Below are 10,593 nucleotides of genomic sequence, written 5' to 3' on the forward strand. Positions count from 1 at the left end.
GAAGACGCAAGCGGATTGGTCGTAGGCCCTCCTTCACAGCCCTCTCCCCGCCCCTCAGCCCCGGTGCTCAAGGGGAGGAGGGTGGGGCCTGGAGGGGTGGGGCCTGGAGGGGCGGGGCCGGAGGGAGGAGGGCGGGCTGAGGGTGTGCGCCTGCGCACAGAGGGGCTGACGTTCCCTTTCGGCGAAATTGCCCACCCGTGAAGTTACGAGTCGAGTATAAAGTGAGATGACGTGAAATGCACGTGAAGAGCTAGTCAAAGGCTACTTTTATTTCTACTCCAGGAAACGATTCCCTCAAGACAAATGCTTAAGGGATTTGTTCCTAAAATAGCTTTTCCTCCCGGGATTCTGGGATTCTGTGCGAAACAGGGTGACGGTGAGTGGAGTCCCCGCCCCCTCCCCTCGGGCGAGGCCCCCGCGAAGCTGGCTGTTCTCTCCCAGGAAAGATTAGAAACAGTACCCTGAAGTCATTTTTATTAATACCTGAGTGTCACCTCGAAAACTTTTTTTTTTTTTAATTTAAGTGGTTTCCAGACACGCAATACCATTGTCACTGAGAAAGTGTTGGTGAGGTCAAATGAAGGGTGATTCTAGAAATAATAAACCCTAATCGGTGAAGGTGTGGAGAAATTGGCGTCCTCGTGCATTGCTGACGCGGCTGTGAAACGAGGCAGCTGCTGCGGAAAACCCACCTGCGGTTCCTGGGAAAGTTGAACTAGAGCAGCTCCACTCCTGGAGGGATTCCCGAGAGAACTGGAAACACGTCCACGCAAAACACTTGCACACAAATGTTCATAGCAGCGTTAGTCATAATAGCCCAAGGATGGGAACCCCCCAAATATCCATAAACTCAGCAACAGGTAAATAAAACACGGCATGTCCATACAATGGACTCTCATCCAGCTGTAAAAAGGAATGAAGTACTGATAAGTCCTGCAACATGGATAAACCTTGAAAACATTACACTAAGTGAAAGCAGTCAGATACCCGAGGCCACACAGTATGAATCCGTTTATGCGAGATGTCTAAACTAGGCAAATCCACAGAAACAAGAAGCAGATTGGAGGTTGCCAGGAGCTGAGGGGAGGGGGAAATGGGGAGTGACTTCTAATTGGTGATGAAAATGTTTTGGGGTGATAGAGTGATGATGGTTACACAGGCTGTAAATGGAGTAAAGCCTCTGAATTGCACGCTTTATTTTTTTTTAATAAATGTTTATTTATTTATTTGACAGATAGAGATCACAAGGAGGCAGAGAGGCAGGCAGAGAGAGGGAGTGGAGGAAGCAGGCTCCCCTGCTGAACAGAGAGCCCGACATGGGGCTCGATCCCAGGACCCTGGGATCATGACCCGAGCTGAAGGCAGAGGCTTTAACCCACTGAGCCACCCAGGTGCCCCTGAATTGCACACTTTAGAACGGTGAATATTACTGCATGAGTTATGTCTCAATAAAATAAAACTAAGTACTGTTGCTTGAGAAGGTTCATTAGAGATAATGGATGCCTTTTTTAAAAAAATGAAGTTTATTTATTTATTTATTTATTTTTTAGAGACAGAGTGTGCACACGTGAGTGGGGGAGGACGAGCAGAGAGAGAGGGAGAGAGAATCCCAGAGAGGCTCCACACTCAGCACAGAACCCAACGTGGGACTCAATCCCACAACCCTGAGATAATGACCTGAGCTGAAATCAAGAGTCAGATGCCTAACCAACTGAACCACCCAGATGCCCCAAAATAAGGTATGTTTATAACATAAGATTTGAATTGGGAGGAGGATATAGAAACAAAGTTATGCGGAGATGCTTAATTTGCAAAGGCCCCCCCTTGGCCTTAAATATTGGTGACACTTCACAGCATCATTTTCTTTAACTTACTCTCTGGAGCATTTTTCATCCCTGTACTCACCTATCCCTCTCATTAACCACACGGTGATAATATCCCCATTTTGCAGATGAGGAAGTGCAAATTTAAGAGTTTAAGTGCTCACGGGCACACTAGCTGGCAAGTGGCAGAGCCAGATTCCAGTCCAAGTTTAATGGCATGGAGTCTGATGTTTTTCCCATTGTTCCATCAGCCAACTACAGTTATTATTACTTTTTAAAGTTACATTTAATTTTACCTCAGAAATTCCGTGTTTTTATTTTACTTGACACAGAGCAGCCCTTCACAGGACAATGCACATCAGCCATCATCAGAATTACTTCATTTTCATAAATTATACTCATGTAGAGGGTAAAGTTTCTCATTCTTTCATTCAACCAGTGTTTATTGAGCACCTTCTGTGTACCAGACACTCTTATTGGAATTGGAGATATTATCTATCTTTTCTGTCTGTATTAATATGACAAAGGTCAAGGGAATGATTTTTTTAATTTATTTTATTTTTTAAAGATTTTATTTATTTATTTGACAGACAGAGATCACAAGCAGGCAGAGAGGCAGGCAGAGAGGGGAGGGGGAGAAACAGGCTCCCTGCTGAGCAGAGAGCCCGATGCGGGGCTCGATCCCAGGACCCTGGGATCACGACCTGAGCCGAAGGCAGAGGCCTTAACCCACTGAGCTACCCAGGCACCCCAAGGGAATGATTTTTAAAAATTGAAATAATGGTTACTTCTGGGATTGAGAGGGGAATTAGATAGAAAGAGATACAAAGCGTTCATAGTCTGAACTATGCTTGTGTGCCCCCACGTCCAAATTCATATATCGACCCTGATCCCTACTTTGATGATATTTGGAGGTTGGGACTTTGGGAAGTTCCCAGAAACTACATATTCCTTTATTTTCCCCCAACTTGACCCCTCCCAACATACGCACTTTGTCCCACTTGGATCGAAGGGGCTCATATCTCTCGTGTAACACTTACTGCTTCTCTCTGCTACTCTTTGTTTGCCTGCCTGGCTCACTTACAAGCTGGGCAGGGGTCAGGGCTGTGATGTTTCCAACATTTTATTCCCAAAGATAATGACTATTACTCCACAGTCTTCAAAAAGTGCTGGTTGAATGGATGTGTCAGGGTTACAAGCCAGGAAAGGCAGAATGGGGGTTGGGAAGTCTGTTGATGGTTGTATATAATTTAGACTGTTGTTTGACCGAACCACTGGGTCCCGTAGCCTAGCCAAGTTAGCTCATAAAGTGAACCATCACAGCCACAAAACCCAAAGAGGGTGGGTGCCCCTTTGCTGTGATGGTCTCTGTGGCAGCTTTCATACCTGGGCCTGCAGTTGTGGGAGAGGAAAACCTTTCCCGCTGGTTTCCCCCTGCCTCCACCCAGGGGTATTATGGGATAACTGAGCAAAGGGGAAGGAATGTGCTTTGTAAGTACATATCTTGGGGGAAGCACTGGTGAGCCAGAAGGGGAGGAGGCATTTGAGTGTCTGGAGCCGGGCGGCTTGTGAGAACTGGGAGCCCATATAATGTTGGAGAGTCCACTTCCTTGGTTCTCTGTGGTCAAGAGGCGACAAAGCCCGTCTAACATATGCAGGTTCTCTCAAATCTCAGGGTGCTTCCATTTCTCAAATTTAATAGTATGCGAAAAACCAAAGAGAAGCGAAAATAGGGTTCCAAAATTGTGGCGTGGTTGAAATGGTTACATTTAACAGATAAATGCCTTTAACACAGAGATATTACAAAGCCTTATGATCTTGACAGTTCTGCAGTAATTGCCAGGTTTACAAAGTTAATCTGTGAGGCAGAAGGCTATAATGAGACACCAGTTAAGTCGTAATCTGAAAAGTCTCCTTCCTTCCTTGTGGGCATGTCTCTGACTGAATAAATAACCAAACCCCTTTAGAGGGAATGTTCCAAATCTACATTTGAGGCTTTTGTGAATGTGAAGCCTAGGCAAAAAAATCCCTCTCTGCCTGGGCAGGGTTCCAGATACAGCTTTAACATGCTTGAATTTCTAGTTATTTTTATGTCCTTAAGGAGGGGGGTCCCAGACAGAATTAATAATGTGGTCGTGAATCACATCCTCATCCCTGGCCTCATACTTTTTTTCCAGTTATAGATTCACACTCTGATGAAATTGTAATTCCTTCTAGGATTTAAGTTTGTCTTCTAAGGCCAGAAAGGATTAATTCATTCATTATTGAAAGCTATGACTCTGTGCCAGCCACTGTTCTAGGGGTAGTGGGTAGAACAAATGTCTCTACCCTCATGGAGCTTATACTCTAGTGGATGGAGACAGAAAACAAGCAGTACGTATAAGAGGAAAATTAAGTAGTATGTTAGAAGATGGTAAGTGGTATGGGAAAAAAAATCATCAAAGTAAATGGGGCCCAGAGTATGGGGGTAAGAGGGGACATGCTATAGTATTAAATAGGGTGGTCACGGTAGGTCTCTCTGAAGAGACTTTGAGAAGACTCAGGCAAAGTCTGGAAGGAGGTGAGGGAGTCAACCTGGAGGAGACCTGGGAGAGAGTATCCACGGCAGAGGTAACTATCGCAAAGGCTCAGTGTGTGCGTGTATGAGTGTGTGTGACTGATAGACTTGAGAATCAGCAAAAAAGCCAGTGTGACTGAAACGGAATGATCAAAGGGAGAGTAGTAGGAGAAAAGTTCAGGGAGGTAATGGACACCAGATGATGTACTGTTGTGTGGGAATTTGATTTTTCCTCTGAGTTAGTTGTTGCCAACCTTTTCCCCCCGTTATTCTCCTTTGGAGAGTCTTTAATTTCCTAATTGGTGCCCTCTCATAGAATTTTCATATCATAGATAGACTTATATTTGTCTATATACTTTGGCCTTCAGAGGGCCACAAACCATTGTAATATCCAAGAGTTGTTTTTTTTTTTTGACCCCCGACCCCTAAGAAACAACTTTTATGCCCCTGGAGATGATATTGCTTCTGTTGAGAATGCATACTGGGTGAACTAGGAAGTCACCAGGGAGTTTAAAGAGAGGAATAACATAATCTCAGTATTAAAAGGATCATTCTCGCTGTTACGTTGAGAAAAGACCGTAGGAGGGTACGTGTGGAAGCAAGAAGACCAGTTAGGTAAGAGATTATGGTGACATAGACCAGGGTAGTGGTAGTGGAGGTACTGAGAGGTAGATTATAAGCACATTTTGAAGGTAAAAACAATAGGATTTCCTGATGCACTGAATGTAGGATGTGAGAAAAAAACAAAGCACTAAGAATGATTTTGGTTTTGGGGCGCCTGGGTGGCTCAGTGGGTTAAAGCCACTGCCTTCGGCTCGGGTCATGATCCTGGTGTCCTGGGATCGAGCCCCGCATCGGGCTCTCTGCTCAGCAGGGAGCCTGCTGTCTCCCTTCTCTCTCCGCCTGCCTCTCTGCCTACTTGTGATCTGTCTGTCAAATAAATAAATAAAATCTTAAAAAAAAAAAAAAGAATGATTTTGGTTTTGACCCGAGCCACTGAAAGGATGGCATTATCATCAACTTATATGGGAAAAGCCAAGGATCGAGTAGTTTATTTAGAGGGCCTTTGGGGGTGGTGGAAATAAAGTTCGTTTTTGCCACATCTATCTGCGATGTATTGCAAGTGGAGATTTTGAGTAGATAGATATGAATCTAGAATTCAGGAAAGAGTTCTGTGCTGGAAATATAAATTTGGGAGCTGTTGGTAGATAGATAGTCCAGCCACGAGACTGGATGAGCTCAACAAGGGAGTGAGTGTCAATAAGAAGAGAATCAGGGTCTGATCCCTGGGGCCATGTCAACATCAAGAGGTTGTGAGAAGAGGAGGAATCAGTGAAGTCAGAAGAAACAGTCCGTGAGGTCAGAGGAAACCAGGAAAGCGAGGTGTCCTGGAAAACAAGTAAAGAGCATGTATCAGGGAGGAGGGAGTATCCAGCTGGTGCAAACACTGCTGATGGGTGCTGAGAACCTTCAGTAGGTGATTGATTGTTGGATTATGTGCTATAAAGGTCATTGATAACTTCAAGAAGGGCAAGTTTCAGTGGAATGGTCAGAGCAAAGTCTGGTTATATCAAGATTAAGAGAAATGGGGAGTGGAGAAATCAATGACATCGAGTAAAGTCATCTACTGTTAAGAGTTTTAACTGCAAAGGGATCAATGAAATGGGGCAGTAGTTGGGTAGAAGGGCCAGATACATCAATGATCAGAACAGACCTCCGTCATCAGTGAGGTCAAGGGAGGAGGGTTTTATCAAAATGAGAGAAGAAAAGCATAGATGTACCCCGATAGGAATAACTCAGAAAAGAGGGTGTATATGGTGATATAAGAGAGAGTAGGGAGAAGTTCTGGAGCAATAGCTTTGTGAAGGTGAGGAAGGATGGGGTTTAGTGAAGGATTGTCTTTAGATACAAATATAGATGGTTCATCCGTGGCAACTGATGGGCAGGTCGATTACATGGAAACAGATTTTGGTAGCTAGATAGAAAATGGAGGTGGGGGAGTCTGAAATTTTTTCAGCAATGGGAACCACAGTCACTCCCTGAGAGAGAGGAGGAGATGACATATTTGGAGTTTGAGGACAGAGGCCCAGGTGTGAAATGGTCAGCCCAGAATGAGTGACTGAAAGGCGGTGGATGACAGTGTCATCGATGGAGAGCCGCTCACAGAAATGAAAAGCTGTATGGTGTTGAAAGATTCACCTACATGGATTTTCAAATTGCTGAGTGTTAGGACAGGTAAGGAATTGGAGAGAGTGACACTGAGCCAGGAGGTGACATTGTTGAGAAATGGGGGCGGGGGGGGGGGCATGTCAGCTGGTTATGGGGTTGAAAAGGTCCTGACCAGTTATTGGCTTGAGTCCCATTCCTGGTCAAGGAAGTGGAACTGGGAGTGTGGCAGGTTAGCAAATGTGGGCAAATGTGGCCTCAGAGGAGTGGCATACTGAGCCCGAAAGCCAAGGCCCAAGGGCAGCCAGTCAGCAACAAGTGAAAAGGCCGACTGGGAGCTAAAGTAAGAAGAGGTTCTTATGCTTTCATTAGAGGGTGAGTGTGTACTGGTTGGGGCAGGCATTTGTACTGAAAGGATCCTAATAGTGAGATGAGATGTGTAGATTCTCAGAGCTGCTAGTGCACATGATCCCATAGGGCCTGATCGCCAGGAGTCCTGTTGGCACCACTGTGAACTTGTTAAATAACATTTTCTTGGTTTGTGGAGTAATAGTCCTGTATTACTTGTATTTGAAAATATCAACTCATCCTTATCCTCTCTTAAGCCCCTAAATCCTCAGTTCAGGGCTGTTAGAATTTAGCCCTTGCCTTGCAAACCAAGATCATAAGCTGGGGCCATATTTTCTCAAAATTTGGCAAAACAAAATCAAATAGAATTCAGGCCCACAAATCCAATATCATCTTTTTTTCCAGCTAGCCCTCCCTCTCCTTCATCCCCACGTCCCTTTCCATAAAACCACCCATGAGAGGTAAGGCAGCCAAATGTGGTGACCCTTTGCTCTCCTCAAATGACATTGGAGCCACTGCTAAAAGAAGAATGACCTGGGCAAGTCTTGGCAGATAGTGTGAAGAGAGGAAGGGTAGGAGACCAGGAAGGAGCTAAGATGGGGACGGGATGGTAATGTGGACCCAGGGGGGTATATGCTGAAGCGTAGGGGTCTAACCAAATTCCAAGTCAACTCAGAGACAGAAGGGGTTGGATCCATCTAGGAAAACTTTCCTTGGTTGGACATGGGACTCTTTTCTGACTTGGCTTTTCCCTCAAAAAGTCCTCCCAAGGGTGCCTGGGTGGCTCAGCCAGTTAAGCATCTGCCTTCAGCTCAGGTCATGATCCCAGGGTCCTGGGATGGAGTCCGGAGGCCTGGCTCCCTGCTCAGTTGGGGGTCTGCTTCTCCCTTCGTCCCCTTCTCCTTGCTCTCTGCGCTCGCTCGCGCTCTCTCTCTCTCTCTCTCTCTCGGGGGGGGGGGGGCGGGAAGCCCTCCCAAGTTAACTAGATTGTAAGGTGAAGCTATGACTTAATTGTATTTCATGATTCTTAATCTTTTCATCACAGTGACCCCCTTCGTTCTGGACTGAATGTTTGTCTCCCCCCATCCACATTCATATGTTGAAATCCTAACCCCAAGGGTGATGGTAGTAGGTCCGGTGGGCCTTTGGGAGGTAATTAGGTCATGAGAGTGGGATTAGTGCTCTGGTAAGAAGAGACAGGAGAGAGCTTCCTTCTGGTCTCTGTTCTCGAGCATGTGAGGATAAAACTAAAGTCAGCAGTTTCAACTCAAAAGAGGGCTTTCACCAGAACCTGACCATGCTTTTAGTCCACACCCGACCACATCCTTTTTAGTCTCTTTTTATAACATTGCATTTATGATGTAATCTTTTCCCCATTTTTGTTTCAAATTTATTAAAATCTTCCTTTCTACTTTCACCATCCATTGGATATTGGATACCTTCAGATCCGCTTCTACTAAATATTTTAAATACTTCAGATAGTTCACAGACCTCACTGCGGGAACCCAACTTCCTCATTTCCTGCGCTGCCTGGGTCAGTTCCTGTGGACTGTGTCAGTGCTGTCCGCATTACCATCGCCTTCCATCAGGGCTGAGTTCATGGGTACTCAAACTGCATAGTCACACAGAGCCCCATGCTCAGAAGGGCCTATGCTGGGTTTAATGCTCTGCTGTCCCCATTTTGAAATTTGTAATAATCTTTGAACAAGGGGCCCCATGTTTTCATGTTGCACTGGGCCCCCAGTTGTTGTAATTGGTACCCGCCTGACTGTGGGAGGTCCCGGGGTTGGTGGGAAGATATGACCCTGAGTTACTCTGGCAGACTGCTCAAGACCCTGGTAGGAGGGAAGGAGACTTCCCTTTCTCACTCACCACTTTATTTGCATTAAACCATAGAAACATGGACATGGATCCCCTCTTGCCTCTTTGATTGGAAAGCCCCCTGCCGCAAATCCTGTGTCTGTCGCTCTCACTTTTGTTTCCTTGTGCTTTATTTCATTTCCCCCCAACCAGGTGTGTTACAGTTAAGCAAATGACCAAGAGCCTCAGTGGGGATCCCCACTCACCTCCCACACCACCCTTCGCCCCCACCACGTGGGCACCCATGCAGTTTTGCAGAATTCCTACCGCTATCATTGAGCTTTCTGTCTCCAAATGCACCAGGAGCTGAGAGTGGCAAATGGCAAAAGGGAAAGGAGGTGGCAGGAGGAGGAATGGAGGAGAGGGAAGGGAGAAAAAGAAGGAACAGAGAAGCAAAGAGGGAGGAGGTGAGGGTTAGGAAGTGCTTGGGATGGGACCTTGCTAATTCCATCTGCACAGCTGGTACCTGCTAACCCCTCCCCACCTAGGTGGGCAGACTGCTTAATGATCCTGCCAACCCACTCCTGAGACCACAGCAAAAACAAAACCAGGAACCCCTGAGCTGGGTTGTTAAGTTCAAACTCTCAGGTCTAAAAGCATCCCGGATGTGGCTGTAACCTTCCGTCTTCTGCCTCTGCCTTTCTGGGATTATATCATGTTTTTCTCAGTGCATGTGGCCCTTCTATCTGGGATGCCCTTCCCTCCCTCCTCTGCCTATCTGTGAACTATTTCATCCTTCAAGGCCCTCTTCAAACCACCAGTTCCTCTGGGAAGACGCCCTGTGCCCAGATTTTGTCGCAGGGTCCTCTGTGCTGTTCTGTCTGGTACTTAGACATCATACTGCAGCTACTGGTGTAGGAGACAGGTTCCCCATTTAGCTGTGAGCACTTCACAGAACCCTAGCAGTGCGCCTGACCCAACCGGTGATCCGTGTTTGCAGAATGAACAAATGAACAGAGGCGAGGAGGGAGAAAATGGGGAAGAAGGACCAGAAAAGGAAGAAAATCTAACAACAAGCAAAGGAGGCAGGAGAGCAAAAGAAGAAACTAGAGAGGGGAACAAAATTGCCTCCTTCAGAATTTATAAAGTGTATTTTATGTCTTCAGAACATTTACAGGTTATATTTACCAACACAACTACTTTGCAATGCAAATAGGGTGGATATGATTGATTTAGTTACAGATGAAACAGGTGACGCAAGTTATATGAGCTTTATAGGGAGTAGCTGATGGTAACAGTAAGTGTGACCTGAATCCAGGATGGTGTTTGTGGGGAGGGAAGTGGTGCTGGTACATCATCTATTTCTTTTCAGGGAAAAGGAGAAAAAAGATAAAGTCAAAGGAGAAGCTCCCCCCCCCCCACTGCCACCGCCGCCATCAAAAACAAGAAAGGAAAAAAAAAAAATATTTGAGAAGGGGGGGGGGTCGGTTTTATTTCTATGCTTTTCTCTTTAAGTCCGCAGTCACGTTTAGCTGTTCGACCATGTATCACTAGAGGGTGGATTTGACGTTTGTTTGTTTTGAAGACATGGAGGCATAGGAGGTATAAGGGGGGAAATGAAACGAATTGAGTTTGGGGGTTAAGAAAAATAGTGACATCTAATTCTCCTGTTATCTGGACTAGAGACAGCTTGGGATAGTACAGTCTGGAACCCGAAAGTTTCAGAAATGGGAAGGGGATGATGAGAGCATTATAGGTTTTGTGTGAGGTCTCTAGATTTTACTGTATTCCCAAAGGGCAAAGGGATAGGGGTGGTTTGCTGATGAAGTCAGTTAACATTTCAAGCTTATTTTATTTTTTAAAGGATTTTATCGTTAAGTAATCACTTCACCAAACATG

At 45.7% G+C, this 10,593-nt stretch overlaps 1 long non-coding RNA gene across 1 annotated transcript in view; it reads left to right on the forward strand.

Moving 5' to 3' along the window:
• Positions 1-156: 156 nt before the first annotated feature.
• The window catches only part of LOC308359135, a 22,989-nt gene continuing 12,552 nt past the window's right edge, over positions 157-10,593 (forward strand). The window contains exons 1-2 of the long non-coding RNA XR_013968384.1: positions 157-376; positions 1,551-1,739. This is a non-coding gene — a long non-coding RNA (uncharacterized lncRNA). The remainder of the gene's footprint in view (positions 377-1,550; positions 1,740-10,593) is intronic.

This window comes from Martes martes (assembly GCF_963455335.1).
Source record: "Martes martes genome assembly, chromosome: 18".
NCBI lineage: Eukaryota > Metazoa > Chordata > Mammalia > Carnivora > Mustelidae > Martes > Martes martes.